Source organism: Bemisia tabaci, chromosome 9 (genome assembly GCF_918797505.1).
Source record: "Bemisia tabaci chromosome 9, PGI_BMITA_v3".
Lineage (NCBI taxonomy): Eukaryota > Metazoa > Arthropoda > Insecta > Hemiptera > Aleyrodidae > Bemisia > Bemisia tabaci.
Window position 1 is genome coordinate 9,282,174 of NC_092801.1, and position 16,571 is coordinate 9,298,744.

A 16,571-nucleotide genomic window follows, 5' to 3' on the forward strand; every position below is an offset into this window, starting at 1 on the left:
AAAGTGTAAGTTTTAATGAAGTACAAAAAGGTCGCTGAAAATACACATTCCTCATTAGCTTTCACAGGATATGCCAGCACGTTGTTTTATAAACCTCCATGATATTTAAGGAGTGGACTTGATAGAAGCGTCTCCCTGACTGATATACAAGAAATCTAGTAATTGCATCGCAGGAAAAAGCATTGAAAAACTGAGAAGAATGGGTCTGTTGCATGCAAGAGATACAGCCGCGCGAATAGACTTTTTAGAGGTTAAATGACACGAAAATTACGATGGTCACATTAAAAAAGTCTGAAATACACTCCTTACTGCGCAATTTGCGTTGTTAGGAACGCGCTTTTTCAAATTTCCCGCGTCTGGGGGCAGTTTTCTAATCACCGGAAACGAGCAAACGGCGGGCTCGGTGATTTCCGGAAAATGTCGAGTCGTTGTTGTTGTTGTTATTTTTTCCTTCAGTTTGTTTACAAACCCAACGTGATCTCCTATAGTGGTCCATATACGCTTTATGCGGTAACCAAATCGATCAACTTTTAAATATTCAACGCAATCCATCTACATTTCATTTCACGATGTCACGAGCTCCGATTTTTAGGTTATGTTGTCAGTTTTAGTTGACCGGAAATAGCCGCGAGTTGCCGTTAATTGTTTCCGTTAGAAAACTGCCTCCAGACGCGGGAAATTTGAAAAAGCGCGTTCCTAATAACACAAATTGCGCAGTAAGGAGTGTATTTCAGACTTTTTTAATGTGACCATCGTAATTTTCGTGTCATTTAACCTCTGAAAAGTCTATTCGCACGGCTGTATCTCTCGCATGCAACAGGCCCATTATACTTTAAAAATGGAAAGATTAATCGTCAAAACTAGAAAAATACATTTGAATGGTTCACCATGTCTTCTGTTGAGTACATTGTTATCTTCATAGTTTCTCTAATTCTTCTTTCTTTTTTTTAAAAAAAAAAAATGAATAAAAAAGTAAACGTACTTTTTTGTGGTTTCTACCTCCCAAATAATTTCTGGCACAGGCATGAACATTGGTGAGGCATTTTAATTGAGAAACTTTTGTTATTATTTAAGGAAAATCAGAAGTATCCGGAATTTAGGACGGTATATTTTATATTATAATACATCATCTTTACAGTTGAAATAATATCCATTCATAGTCGGAAACAACCGCGAAAAATTTACTTAGATATAAATGAAGACACTGAATTTTCACACGTAGTTTAACATCAAGAGTTAATCTTTTCATTGTTATTAAAACCAGCTTTAGAATATAGGATGAAGAAATATTTCTAAATAAAGAAATAGAAATGAATTGCTAGGAACCATCAAATCGATTAGCTTTTTTGTAAAAAAAAAAAAAAAAAAAAAAAAAAAAAAACATATGATGCAATGTATACCCAATTCAGCCTCATTAGTTTAAAAATACTTTCTCAGAGGCTAAAAAGGAGGGAATAGTTAGACCAAATAAATCAATACATTATTCAAATTTCACGAGATCAAATGAGGTAGATTTATTGAGATTTTACATTCACGATCACGTCGCTAAAGAATATTTTTTTTCAGCTACACAAGAGGTAACCTTTTTTCAGCTACTCAAAAGGTGGCTTATTTGGGAAAACTACTTAAGCCTCCCTATGATTTGACTCTTCATCTACATAATATACGATATAAAAATTGATTTGATTTTTCCCTCTTTCTCCCCCCTCTTTCTCTGGCAGAGTTGAGCGGGAGTGTTTAAAAGAGATTAATAGCTTATAATTGGAGGGAGGTCTGACAAGAAAACAGGAAAATTTGCGATCCATCATGTACCGCCATCGGCAATACGCCGACTCGATGCCAGATACTGATCGAACAAGATCAACAGCGATCTCTAAAATAATGGATCGAATTATACTTCGAGATAAAAGACTAATACATAACCGGCAAAAAAATTTCATTTCACTAAAGTAGGCTATTTTCCGTAAGAATAAATAAATCAATGAATTTCAAAATCTAAATTGTTACGTAAGTCAAATTGCTAGTATAATTCGTCGTTCCTCTGACGAGAGGTCGTATTTGTATTTCCACAGGAGCTTAGAAAAAATGGAGTTAAAGGAGAAACAAGGCTCTTGTGGAAATGAAAATACGCCCTTGTGTCAAAGGAATGACGAATTGTGCCGCTTGCGATGCCTAAATTGTATCCGCTACGTAAGTTTTTTTAAGTGTATTCCACACAGGCGAGGTTTGAATGATCGATCTTCGATATTATCCTATTTGAAGTTGTGGGAAAACCAGTGGCACCATCGTGTTTCTTGCAAACTTTTACTTAAGAATCAACAGTCAAATCGCAAATTCCTCACACATGCAACATCTCCATTCTGCCGTGCTATGGGAGAGCGCCGAATGATCATTCGAAAGTTGCCAAATTCCTACCGATAAAATGTTTATTTTGGATGGAGGTGATACGTGTTTGTCCTTAAAATTTTCGGATGTTTTTTATTAAACTGCGAACAATGTTGTCTGAAAAAATGGGAGAAAAATATTCATAGCTTTCCCAATAAATTTGTATTTTATCAAAGGACACTGGGCAACGTCTGAAAGCTCATACGGCTTCTTCCTTAACACGGCAGTTAGGTGTTCGTCGATTTGAAAATCGGATTTTATTGTTTGAAGAAACCGATTCTTTCTAGAGTAGCAATAAGCGGGACAAGATATATCGTATTCGATAGTGGGTCGATGTATAGTTATAGATTCAAAACAATAGAACATGACCTCAAACAAAAATGTTAGGATTTCAGTGGAAAAGCTGAAAATTCGTAACAATTTCAATTTTCATTGCTATTTTATACTTAATAGAATCAAAAACCTATCACAAGAAAACGATTTGGAGGAGCATTACATAATCATGCTAAAAAAGTTAGTGACACCATCGATTTCGCGTATGTTGCAAGGGAATAATATGTCAACTCACAATCCACTCAAATAGCGGGACTTACAGTTGCTACCAATAATTACGGATATTCCTCTGCTTTTCAGCGTAGTAGGCTCTAAAAGTGCTTGCAAACATTTAAAAAAGATTTCTCGCGGAAAAAAGAAAAATGTATGACATTTTTGCATAACAACCTTGAGGGGACCAGCTTTTTTCGGTCGTTATGGCCGATAGTTGTTGTAACAGAACAGCACAGTTAGATTTTTGCGCGCTCACCTCAAATTGAATAGCAAAGAGTAAAGCTGTGCTGGCGCTAGAGTATGAAGACGAGATTTCCTCATTTGCCTGGAGACACCACCATTTTTAACTTTTCATTTTCCTTTTATTTCATTTTACTAGTATGTAAACTGGTGTTTGCCACACGCGGTATACACCGGTCAGAAATTGTGTACACCGCGGGCGGTAAGTCTGACACCGGTAAATTACTAATATGCTACGATAAAGCTGCACCTTGATGTAAGTGCACCGCGTACAGTACGTATACAGCCTTGTAGATGCTAATATCGATGACTGACGAACAATATAATTTTGGCAAAAAGGAGCTGGTGACTTTGCCGCATTTTACAGTATAATAACGCAAGCTGATTATTTAAGTTTTCTTCAATTCTGTTGGGGAGCGCTTCCATGATGCTGTAGTGTATGAAAAAAATTTTAAATCTAACCTTAAAATTACAAAAATGGCGAAGTTTTCTTTTCGTTCTACAAAATCGTCCGTTTACAGATAGGCGGTATCGTTCGTTAGCCATCGATATGCGTAGCACGTAAGCGCGATGCGTGAAGTATTCCTACAGTCTTGTAGGCGCTAATGAGTGTCAAGTAAACCGAGCCGACCGCACTGTGTTTGGTGTAATGCTTGAAGTATCCACACGGTCTTGTAGGCGCTAATATGTGTTTTACGCCGACTGTAATATGTTCAGCGCTATAATTCAAATAGTCGGAGCTGAGTAGTTCGCATCTTTCTTGGTTGTTTGTGCCGATGCACGAAGGCCAAAGTCCCGTCCGCAAACAACAACAAAAAATTAAAAATTGAAAAGAACTTGTTATTCATATGGAGTTTTTGCGCACACTGAATGGATTGTTGTCATTTGAGACGTGCTCCATAAAAGCCAAATAATTTTCTTCTCTTGATTTACATGCTTATCGATAGTCTTAAATATAGACATGGTGTGTGCTTTTACATAAGAATCAACAGTCAAATCGCAAATTCTTCACACATGCTGCATCTCTATTAAACGGATACTGCGGAAATATGTCAACAACGCCGAGCGAACAGCTGTTCCTCGGGCTTTCTTCCCGGGATTACGCCGACTTTCGGAAAAGTCGCTGCGCTTCGGAACCGAGGATCGCGACAACGAGTGAACAAGTGAAAAGTGCCGAGTGACAAGTGACAGCCTCCGCAGCCCCTGTCAACGGTCTCGAACGCAGCGCCTGCAACTTCGCGTGTATGCAAATCGCGCGGCTCCGGGCGCCCCCGACGAAGGCGCGCCACGAGGCATCTCGAGCCGGTAAGTAAGCTCGTGTGTTGTGTTACGCTGATGTGACTCGAGTTTAAGCTCCTAAGCCTGGGTGCAGCCGCCTTTGACGGTGCTAATTTGAAGTTCTCAAAACTGGACCAGGATTGTTTGTTGCTTTTCGTTCGGTGGGAGAATCCAGAATCCTGCCTTCTGACCAGATCGTATTCGATACATCAAACGAGTGAGATAGATCGTATTCGATAGTGGTTCGATGTACCGTTTGGTTTAAAACGATAGAACATAACCTCGAACTAAAACTTTAGAATATAAAGCGTCCAGCCCACTTACAAACTGGGGCTCTCAAACTGGCACCAATTCTTCTATTTCTCAGCCATTTCTGCACGGAATTCCTTGAAAATTTCAATATCTGATCTGTGATGTATCTCGAACACATCGGTTACCTTCAAAGATCGTCGGCCCGACGATCTTTGAAAGGCAACAGTCAACAGTTCCATCGATGAGCCTCTTTGAAGCCCCTAGTTTGAAGGTGGGCTGGACGCTTACCTAAGTCAGAAAAGCTGAATGAGAAATTCCGTAGCAATTTCACTACTCTTGGCCATTTCGTGCTCTTACGAATTGCATACGAATCGAAAATCTATCTTAAAATACTTCCGTCAGATTAGAGTCCCTTTATACTGAGAGTCAAGACAATGTGAATCCATTTCTGATTGGTTCCTGTATTTTAGGCCTTCACAGTGTCACAAACGGGTATATAAAGATTACATTTTCACCGATTGCAAAGATTATAATCTGGAATGGACGAGGGAATTACGGGTTCGGCAAGGAACAAACGGAATGAGAGAAGGAATGGGGAAAGAAATTTAGGAATGGGCCGATCAAAGATTACAAAGAACGTTCAATTTCTGTAATCTTTATTCCCGTTTGTGACTCCATGAGGGGTGTTGTCTTGACTCTCAGTATAAAGGGACTCTACGTCAGATTGCTCAATTGACTTTTGAGGCTATGTTTATGTTTTGACGAACCAATCGATATCGATACAATCTCACCCGTTAGATGTATCGAATACGATCTATTGTTTCGATATCGATTGATTCAACGTGTAAACATAGCCTCAAAAGTCACTTTAGAAATCCGAGGGAACGGGTCAATTGTGATAGATGTTTTTTAATTTTTTTTTTTTTTTTTTTTATCAAAAGGCAATGAAAATTGAAATTGTGAGAAATTTTCTCATTTCCAGCTTTTCAACTTAAATCCTAAAATTTTTGTTTGAGGTTATGCTCTATTGTTTTGAACTAAATTATACATCGAACCACTACCAAATACGATTCATAGAACGTTCTCACATTAACTTAACCTAATTTTTTTTTGGTTTTGCTGATTTTGTTGACATATCGATTGTGAAACTGCAGAAATGCGCGTCTCGGTTTGCGGTGTTGCGGACTCTCCGTCATACTTCGTTTTGTATATACATGGAGAACTACTGAACGTCATCTCTTGAAAACTTTGGACTTTTGTCTTCTCCATGTGAAGAATATTCTTTGGAAATTTCAAGCGACAATCTTGGTTCGGTCTCCTTTAAAAAATGAAATAGAAGTGGAGATTTGGAAACACCGCGACCGATTTACGCGCATTTTTCAGTTTCATCGTCGATATGTTTCGATTCCGAATCTATCGCTAAGCCTTCTTTTTAGTGTCGAAGGGCATTATGGCAGTCCAGGCTCTAGGCTTACACATTTCCAGGGATTCAGGAACCTCAAAATTAAGATTCAACGAGAAAAAAAAAAGCGATGCTGCTCCTACTAGAGTCCCTTTACACGGTGAGAAAAGACACCGGGAGTCCATTACTGATTGACTCATGTATTTGAGGTCTTCACAGTGTCAAACACCGGAATAAAGAATGTATTTTCACCCATTCTAAAAATGAGATGGACTGACGGATCAAGGGCTATAGTTGGGGAACAAAAGTTTGAACATTTGAATGGACCGGGAGAAAGTCTTTGTATATTCGCCATTGGTACACAGTACAGAACGAAATAAAAAAGTCAACAGCACGCAGTGTTCCCAAGCGGTCTCCCATCTAAGTACTAACTACGCCCGACGTTGCTTAACTTCGGTGATCGGACGAGAACCGGTGCTTTCAACGTGGTATGGCCGTTGACGAGTCGCCGTCTCAGCCATCCGGACGTTGAGTAGCCGCAAAAAAGCGTGATCGCGTCGGATCTACCTCCATCATTCACTGGCTGGGTAATACAGAGTGATCCAAGGTTAGACCGCTAGACCATAAGAGCACTTTCCATGTGTAATACTGTGACATTTTTCTCCCTTAAAGTTTCTTCCAAAAGTGCTCTCTGAAGGAGCCTCGTCCCCGCGAATTTTCGGGAAAAATCATATAGTTTTTTCTTAAATTTGGCAACGGTTATTGATCGAAACTCGTGTAAAATAATCCTAAGTAGGTAAGTGACCCCTTCATTCTCAGTGCTAAATTCATCCATGGTCTTAAAAATATTGATATCTCAAGGTGAGGGGGCTTGGGGGTCTTGGATTTTTCAGGGAAAAAAAACCGTAAAAAAGGTCCCTTAAATCCCGTGTATACATTGGGATATCTTTAGTTTAGAAGCAAGACAATTTAGCCCTATTAATCATGAGAAGCTAGTCGTTTTTCCACCGCTCTGCCGTGCTAAGGAAGTACAACATTCAAGAGTATGAACATTCAAGAGTTGCCAAATTTCCCTGGATAATTCATGCATTTCTGACCAAATTGATGTAAATTTTCCCCTAAAATTTTCAGATATTCTAGATGAAATTGCGAACAAAATAGTCTGAAAAATCGGAAGAAAAATATTAGCAATTTCCCCAATAAATTCGTATTTTATCAGAGAAAATTTGGCAACGCCCGAAGGTTCATACGGCGTTTTTCCGTAGCACGGCAACGTTGCCAAAATTCACAAATTAAACGATTATTTTCCCGGTCGTCGCCATTTACCGTGATAGAATGCCGAGGATACGATCTGATCTGGACGATTTTCCAGGAATAATTATTCGTCTGATATTTTCGATAAAACCAAAACAATTCGCTGGTACGTCTTTTCCAAAGTGGGAAAAGCGAAGAAAAGAAGAAGGGCTCGGCATTTTTCAAATCCATTTATCAAAGTCGATCCAAGCTCTTCTTTCAGCGCGCGGTTGAAAATAATATACTCTTTTCCTTGCGTCGTGCGTGTATGAAAATGCAGCTTTCCTCCTCTACCGTGCCAAGGAAAAACGCCATATGAGCCCCCAGACGTTGCAAATTCTCCTTGGATAAAATAAAACTTAGCACGGAAATTTTTGAAGATTTCCCTTCCAATTTTTCAGAGAATTTCATTCGAAACTGTATCCGAATCATCTGAAAATCTGAAGAGAAAAAATTCACAACTCTCCTCAAAAATGAACATTTTATCGTGGGAAATTTGGCAACTCTCAAATGTTCATACGGCGTTCTTCCTCAGCACGGCAGTCCTCAGTTTTGTAAGGACCGGAAAGGGTTAGAGAAGATAGGGTCATATCGTTGGCAATGAAACTATAACCAGATTATCTTAAAACTACATGTTTCATATTGAAATCTTCAACCGTTACAACATTTTTTGTCGTTATTGCTCCAACATGCACGTGAAATACCCCATGTTTCTTTTTTATTATCCATAAAAGTGAAGTTGAGATCAGGTACGCTCTTCATTCTTATCATCTTTTTCGGAGTAAGTAGTTGCAAAAGCGCCTCTCCCATTCACGGAAGCCACAAGCCCGCCGCTTTGCATCCAAGAGAGAGGCATTGACAAACGATCTTTCTTTATTCGCAAACGACCGAAACACATAATCCGTGATACCATGGAGGGAAGGAGAGGAGGTTGGGGTATTATTTATAATCGGCATTCATATTCCACGGATTCGGGATGCAATGCTGTCGCGTTAAGGTAGAACGGCGTATGTGTATCCAAATGTTGCCAAACTTTACTGCAAATTAATCGTTCGGTGGAAAAAAAGTAGAAAAAAGTTTGGGTGGAATTTAGTTAACAGGATGTCGTCACCTTCCGGTCGAAGTACCACAAGCGCCATGCGAAGTTTAAAAATTTCTTCTGCCATTTCATTTTTTTACAAAGAAATTGTTCAACAAAGCTGCCCGAACATTTCACTGAATTTTCTTTATGCTGCCGATAAAATTCAGTGAAATTTTCGTCGTTTCTTAGATATGAGATCGTCGTAACTAACCGATGTTTTCAAGTTTCATCAGCGGGCTGATTGTTGAAATTGATAGACAAAGCTATAGACAAAGAGGACAAAAAGGATGAGAAGCGATCCCATTGGTGGAAACGGGTGGTTGCAATGGACAAGTGAAGTTATTAATAGACTAACTGACGGCAACCCACGAGAGCCCCTTTAGTTAGCCCATCGTGTTCTCCTTTAGTCTATACGAACCACCCGTTTGAACCAATAGGATCGCTCCATACTCCTTATGTCTTCTTTGTCTACCGCTTTGTCTATCATTTTCAACAATCATCTCGCTGAACTCTTTAAATCTTAATATGGGATGAAAATTCATTTCGTTTTCCTGAAATCCTCCGATCCAGTATAGTTCAATAACAAATTAGACCCGTCAAAAATGAAAAGGAATATACCCAGAAATTGTCTGCAAATAAGTTAAAAAGTTATCAAGTTTGCATTTAACTGGAAGAAATTCGGCAGCCTCCGAGTGATTGATATGACGTTTTCCCAAAGCGCGGCAGAACGTTATTCCGTTCGTCAGGTGCCCGCGAAATGCACTAATGTTCCGAATTATTGCGCGCTGTTCGAGAAGTGTCAAAATCAAGGTGATGGATGCCGCCCAGGTCCTGGGGTGATGTGTTACGGGCGAGGTGGAAAATCTATATGTATTCGTGACAGATGCTGAGCGGAAAATGTGTGTTCTAGGCGGGGGTTTTGTGTTTTTGAGAAAAGCGAAAAACTGCACATTTTTTCGCAGATATGTTGCCGAATCTATTCTCTTGGAAAGGATCAGAGCTAGTGGCTTATTTGCATATCAGGGTAGGAAAGTTTCATTAGACAAATCACTTATTTTAAAGTTAACGGTACTTATTGAAAATCGATAATTTTAAGATTTCACATTGAGTTTAAGGTAGCGTAACCGTTCTTGATTGAATGAAACTAATTGACGCAACAGCGTGACCGCGCGAAATTTCAAGGGGGCCTTGTTTTTTCTGTTTTTGATGCAGTCTTTAAGACACGCATTGAAAATAATTCCTACATCCATTTCAACACTCCTCATGACCCTGCAAAGCGGCAATGCGACACAAGACGCAACTGTTTTACAAATTGCAGTTCTTAATGATTGAAGGCGTTTTACCGGTTTCATGTGATAAGATTTATTTGAATTGTAAGTTATTGAAAGATACGCTTTCTGAAGTTCAAAACGTCACCAGATTTTCTCCGCTAGAATACGATTTTTATATGGACGTATTTCTGCCAAACGGAACTATGCGCATTATTACGTGAGTCCTGTTGTGCATGCATTCTTAGGGGTCCCAGGGCTCATGACTTAATGCACGTAGTTCCGTTTGGCAGATATACGTTCATATAGACTCCTCTGCAAGTAGAATTGGAGCGCGTAAAAAAACACATATCTACGTGGAACTCCCAAACTTTATATCTCGGTTTGCAACGTTGCAGACTTCCTATCATTCCTAATTTTTCAAACGGAAAACCATCGTGTGTCAATTCTCAAGAACTTCTGAATTTTTCCTCTCTGCGCGAAGAAAATTCTGTGAAAACTGCAAGGAATGATTTTGATTTATTCTCCTTTAAAAAATTATAACAGGTTCGGAGATTTTGACGGTTTACACAATTTTGTGAATCTATGGCGAAGAGCCCGCGAGTTTTCAATATTTTTGGAAAAATAACTCATCAAACCTACGGACTCTTTTTGTCTCTACCTCTTCAATTCCTTCTCATGTTTATAAATGTTCACATTCTCAAAATTCTGTATTTTATGACATGCTAAAAATTTCGAGATGAGTGTCTGTTCAGGAGCTAAAAATCGTTTTAAAATACAATGGCGAGATGCAAATTTTTTATCGAGAATTTTTTCTTCCTGGAGCAATTAATTATTTTTTCTAAAATCAGGAAAAGAATCAGAATTTCAATCTACGTTAGAATATTTTACTATTTGCCTAGACATTTGACAAAATGCCTGATTTTACTATTTGTCTGCGACAGATATATCGCAAATCTAGCCACGCCACTGTTCAGCATGTAATAGTCATCCAATCTACAGATTGATCCAATGTTAAACCACCAGTGGGCAGATTGTTGAAATTGATAGACAAAGCTATAGACAAAGAGGACAAAAAGGATAAGAAGCGATCCCATTGGTGGAAACGGGTGGTTGCAATGGACAAGTGAAGTTATTAATAGACTAACTGACGGCAACCCACGAGAGCCCCTTTAGTTAACCCATCGTGTTCTCCTTTAGTCTATAAGAACCACCCGTTTGAACCAGTAGGATCGCTCCATACTCCTTATGTCTTCTTTGTCTACCGCTTTGTCTATCATTTTCAACAATCATCTCGCAGACTGCCATCAGAGCTTGTTCTTTGGGTGAAAATAAGATATTTTCCTTTAAAAAAATTTCTCCCAAAACGCCCCCTTAAGGAGCCACGCCCCAGCCAATTTTCCGTGGAAAATCATCGTTTTTCATTCATTTAGAAAAGGCTATGTTCTAAAACTCCTTCAAAACGACTAGCCCCCATGATTTTTAGCTCCAAACTCATGTGTCACCTCATAGCTATCGATATCCCAAGTTACAGAGGGACTTTAGGGACCTTTATTACGAGTTTATTTCTCTCAAAAAATGTGAGACCCCCAAATCCCCTTTTAACTTGAGATACTTATATTTTAAAAGCATGAAACGAATGTAGCACTGAGAATGATGGGGCCAGTTAATTTACACGAGTTCCGAGTCATAACCGTTACCGAAATTCAGAAAAAAGTGAAAAACTATGATTTTCCCCCAAAAATTGGTGGGGGCGTGCATGTATGGTTCCTTCAAAGGGCAATTTTAGAAAAGACTTTATAGGTGAAAAATGTCATCGTTTTACCCATTAAACGTACTCTTATGGTCTAGCGATCTACCCTTGTTGGATCATTTGTATTACCCAGCCAGTGAAAGATGGAGGTAGGTCCGACAAGATCGTGCCTTTTTGCGGCTACTCAACATCCGGATGGCTGAAACCTCAATTTGTCAACGGCCATACCACGTTGAAAGCACCGGTTCTCGTCCGATCACCGAAGTTAAGCAACGTCGGGCGTAGTTAGTACTTAGATGGGAGACCGCTTGGGAACACTGCGTGCTGTTGACTTTTTATTTCACTCTGGAGTATGCATAAATGGCGAGAATACAAGAACAAGACATCCGCGGGCCGGAATTCATCACGTTTTTTTAGTTTTTTAATGGTTCACCCATGCAGGCCCGCCACATCCGATCTCGGGCCCTGGTACCAGTTTTAAGGTCCGGCCCCCAAGCACGGAGGGGGGGGGGGGGGTCCGAGGGGCATCCCCCGAGAAATTTTAGAATTTATACGAGTAATCGGACGCATTTTGAAGCTTCCATAAAGAATTTGTCCATCAATTTCTGTGGAATAACTATGTTTTTTTCCTACTTTCAGCCCAAAATACTTGCGAATTGTTGCATTCAAAACATATGGAAAATTTTTATTTATTTTTTTTTTTTTTTGGGGGGGGGGTTCATATGATACTATTTTCAGTTCTGAGAGGGCCAGGCCCCCCTGTACTCCCCCTTCGTTTGTTTTTGGCAAGGGAGTTGAGCCATGAGCCATTGAAGTCGAGGATGCCCAGACTGGAGACTCTTAGCATCGGACGACGGAAGAAAATGAAACGCAGTTACTAAAAATATCCCTCTGTGCTGAAAATCTTGAAAATAGATAGAAATTTTCCAAGGAGTATACTTCTTTGAAAATTTAAGAAGAATTCTACAGTGCCCCAGCGTGTTTCTGAAAATCTATTCACCTTTTGCGATATGTTTAGGGTAAATTTTTCACTTTTTCTTACGAAACAAGGGTTGCATATGAATTCGTAGTGGTCTTTCACGGGTAACACGGGCCCCCTCCGGGGCCCGAGCTCCGGTACCAGGGACCCAGTATGTCCCCCTTGTGGCTGGCCTGCCTTCATGCACGCTGGGCTTGTCGATTTCCTCTAAAAGTTTTGCAGTGGTGAATGCATAGCTGAAGTGCGCTCCAGCTAGAATTGTATTTAGCCAATGGGTGGTTTTTATAGGAGGATTATGAATAAACAAGTGGTTAGAAATGAAAACAAAGAACATGAACTATGCAAAACGATTATACAGAAATCGAAACTTGGCTGTTTTGAAAACGCTTTCAAATGCGGCGTGATACCTCACGCATTCCGGAGAGTTCAAATAGTTGTATCATTGCGCCCTAGAAATGCGACGGAAGATTTAAATGGAAATAGTCTCCATGCACGCTGAGCGTGTCAATTTCCTTTGACATTTTTGCAGTGGTGAATTTATAGCTAAAGTGCACTCCAGCTAGAATTGTATTTAGCAAATGGGTGGTTTTTCTACGAGGATTAAAAATAAACAAGTGGCATGGAATATGACAAAATAATGAACTATGCAAAGCGATAATCCGGGTATCGGAACTTGGCTGTTTTGAAAACGCCTTCAAATGCGGCGTGATACCTCACGCATTCCGGAAAGTTCAAATAGTTGTATCATTGCGCCGTAAGAATGTGACGGAAGATGATAATTGAAAGAGCCTTCATGCACGCTGGCCTTTTCGATTTTCCGTTAACATTTTTGTAGTCATGAATGCGCTTAAGTGCGCTTCAGCTAGAACTGTATTTAGCAAATGGGTGGTTTTTCTACGAGGATTAAAAATAAACGAGTGGTACGGAATATAACTAAAGAATATGAACTATGGAAAACGATAATCCGGGTATCGGAACTTGGCTGATTTGAAAACGCCTTCAAAAGCGGCGTGATACCTCACGCATTCCGGACAGTTCAAATAGTTGTATCATTGCGCTGTAAGAATGTGACGGAAGATTTAAATGGAGATAGCCTTCATGACCCATGCTAGAAAAGGAATACCTCCCTAAAATTTTTCTGATCAGGCTATCGCCCCGTCATCTTTTTGGGCAAAGCGCGGGGTTGAACCCTCGTTCATGGCCCACGGTCATATCACGTTAAATGCACCGGTTTTCGTCCGATTACCGAATTTAAGCAACGTCAGGCGTAGCTGGTACTCAGATGGGGGACCGCTTGGGATCACTGCTTGATTTCGACCTTTTTATTTTGTTCTAGGCTATGTATCAATGGTAAATATACGAAAACCATATCCCTAACACTGCGTGCCGTTGACTTTTTTATTTTTATCTAAACTATGTTTCAATGGTAAAAATAGGTGACACTGGATCGCAACCTAATGTAAAATTCATATCTACGTATTTGTTTCTCAATGCGACATCGAGCGGTTACAGTTGGCCGAATGCTATGACTGTGAGGGCGTCTTATCAAGTGGAAGAACGATAGTTCCTCTTTAAAATGGTTATGTCACTTGAAAGCACTTTGTTATATTTCATTTCTGTCTATTAGTTTAAAATATTGTTATTCTTCCTTTTGCCCCGTGGGACTTAATCAGGTTTTTATATTTTCTCATGAAACTCATGCGGCAGATCATTTTATTTGATTCCGTCACGTGTTTGACACACATAAGAAAATTAATTTTCGGGAAAAAATGAAACTTGATTAAAAAAAGTAACTCGTCCTTGCTTGCAATTCTAATACCTTGCACACTTTTCTAGGACGCAGTAGTTTATCTGAGGAAAGTTGAAAATCTGAATCATGTATCTTGGAGATGAATTCGACCTCTTCTTCACCGACCCTGGACCAATGTGTGGTGAGTTAGACAACTGGCATATCTCTAACAGTGGTAAAATTATTTTGTGTTCTTTTTTACTCAAAATTTGAAGGATCGCCCCTATCCTTCCATATTTGCCTCGCTCTACTTAAGCCTACGATTTTCTCATAATGCATGATAATGCCACGGAATAATAACGGTGATTTTAACACATCGTTCCATTTCCAATTATTTTCGTATAAAACTACGTATTTCGCGTAACTTCGGCAATCCTCCTCTACGGAAATTTTTCACACATTTTTCAACCTTTTCCCTTACTTATTTTTTTTTAAAATTCGTGGAATTCCTTTTTTGGGAAAGGGGCAGGCGACTTGTCTTAACTCTACCTTTAATGGAGCCAATATGCTTATCCGTCCCCAAGTAGCAGAGATCGCGATAAATAGCGATTTTATCGGTTGATTATCGCGATTTTATCGGTGGCAATTTATCGCAATATTATCGAATAAGAAATTGCGATTTATGGCAATTAAATCGCTATCATCGCAATTTTTTGTTCGATAAAATCGCGATCAATTTTCGTCGATAAAATCGAGATTAGATCGCCAAACATCGTGATTTTTGTTTCGATAATATCGCGATAAATTTCCGGGCGATAAAATTGCGATTATATTTTAACAAGATCGAGGATGATTGCTCAGATGTTGATGATCCTAGCGATTTTATCGCCGATAAAATCGCAACATATCGAGATTTTCCCGTTGAAAAATGCTAGTTGGGTCCATGTGCCTCAAAGAATTTCACTTAAAAACTGAATATTTTTGGGAAAAACCCCCATTTAAAATCAAATCCTTTTGTTCGAGAAAGCACAGACGGCAAATAATGACGTCAGAAAGTTGTTATCCCTTCACTGTGAAAGCTCCGTTCGGTTTTGACAGACATGTCAAATGGACGTCCGCATTCCAAAACCAGAAACGAGTTGAAGAAAAATGGTATTTTACAAGCAGAGAAACTCGGTCGCTGCTTTCCAGAACTTCCACGCAAATCTGAGTGCAGAGTCCATCATGATTTAAATAAAGTGGGTTCATCCCTGAAGCCATTTTTGCATATTGAACGTCATTGAATACGAGGATCCATATACAAAGAAGTTAATAGTGCTAAAAACGTAAGGTGGTTTAGGGTCGTATTCATCGTCGTTAACGTACTGAGTTTTTTTTATCACTTCACAGATATTTGTTCAGATAGCTTAGTTTTTTTTATTAACAGACTAAAAAATTAGGCAAATTAGAACCAGATCAGTGGCGTGACGTATGCTTTGCGATATATCGATTGGTCCGCCGTTTAAACCTCTGGAAAAGGATCGATAAACAGGGTGTTCGCAACGATCACCTTAAAGATAGATTCTTTACCACAGCTTCAAATGGGGAAATATCGATAATGGATCATTCACGCCTCGTCCTCTGATCAGAAAGTCCCGCATCGACCCTTTGATCTTAATATTCCACCCCTTTTTAGGGTGGTCCCTTTAAAATGGATGAATACATGAGGTAAAAATGTAGGAATCCTTGTATATGGGCCATGGGCGTTTGGCGCAATGCGAGAAGTATTCATGCAGTCTTGTAGGCGCTAATATGCGTTTAACGCCGGCCGCACTCTGTTTGGCGCAAGGCGTGAAGTATTCATGCAGTCTTGCAGGCGGTAATATGCGTTTAACGCCGGCCCTACCGTGTTTCGCGCGATTATTCGGACTCGCACTAAATTAATCCATTTTTACTGAAACTTACTTTACGTGCTATCGTTAGCCAAAAAGCGAGATTATATGGAGTATATTTTGCAATAAGAAACCACTATCTCTGGCTCTAAGCTGGCTGTGAAAGGACCTTCCTGCGTAGGGAAATCTATGGCATGAATGTTGTTTCTAAAATATGCTAGAAATAGTGGTTCCTTATTGCAAAATGTGGTCCATACATCTCCATCACAGCGTTTTAAAATTTCTGTTCCTATTTTACTTTTTCTAAAAGAAACAAGCCGACTTTATAGCATGAAATCTAAACCGAATATTTTGTCAACGGAGATAAAATTTCAAGGAATTTTTCTAGAAATTATAAGTTAACTGGTTTTCCGAAGAAAAAATAAAGCACGGCGGAAAATCTGCAATGTTGCAAACGGAGATACGCAATTTCTCACCGTCACAATGAAAAAAAA

General features: G+C 39.4%; 2 non-coding genes across 2 annotated transcripts; one reads left to right on the plus strand and one right to left on the minus strand.

Moving 5' to 3' along the window:
- Window positions 1-6,486: 6,486 nt before the first annotated feature.
- Window positions 6,487-6,605, minus strand: LOC140225546 (5S ribosomal RNA). Its single transcript, XR_011900592.1, has one exon. It is a non-coding gene; the product is annotated as a 5S ribosomal RNA (ribosomal RNA).
- A 5,107-nt stretch (window positions 6,606-11,712) lies between these two features.
- On the plus strand, window positions 11,713-11,831 carry LOC140225556 (5S ribosomal RNA). Its single transcript, XR_011900602.1, has one exon. It is a non-coding gene; the product is annotated as a 5S ribosomal RNA (ribosomal RNA).
- The last annotated feature ends 4,740 nt before the right edge of the window (window positions 11,832-16,571 follow it).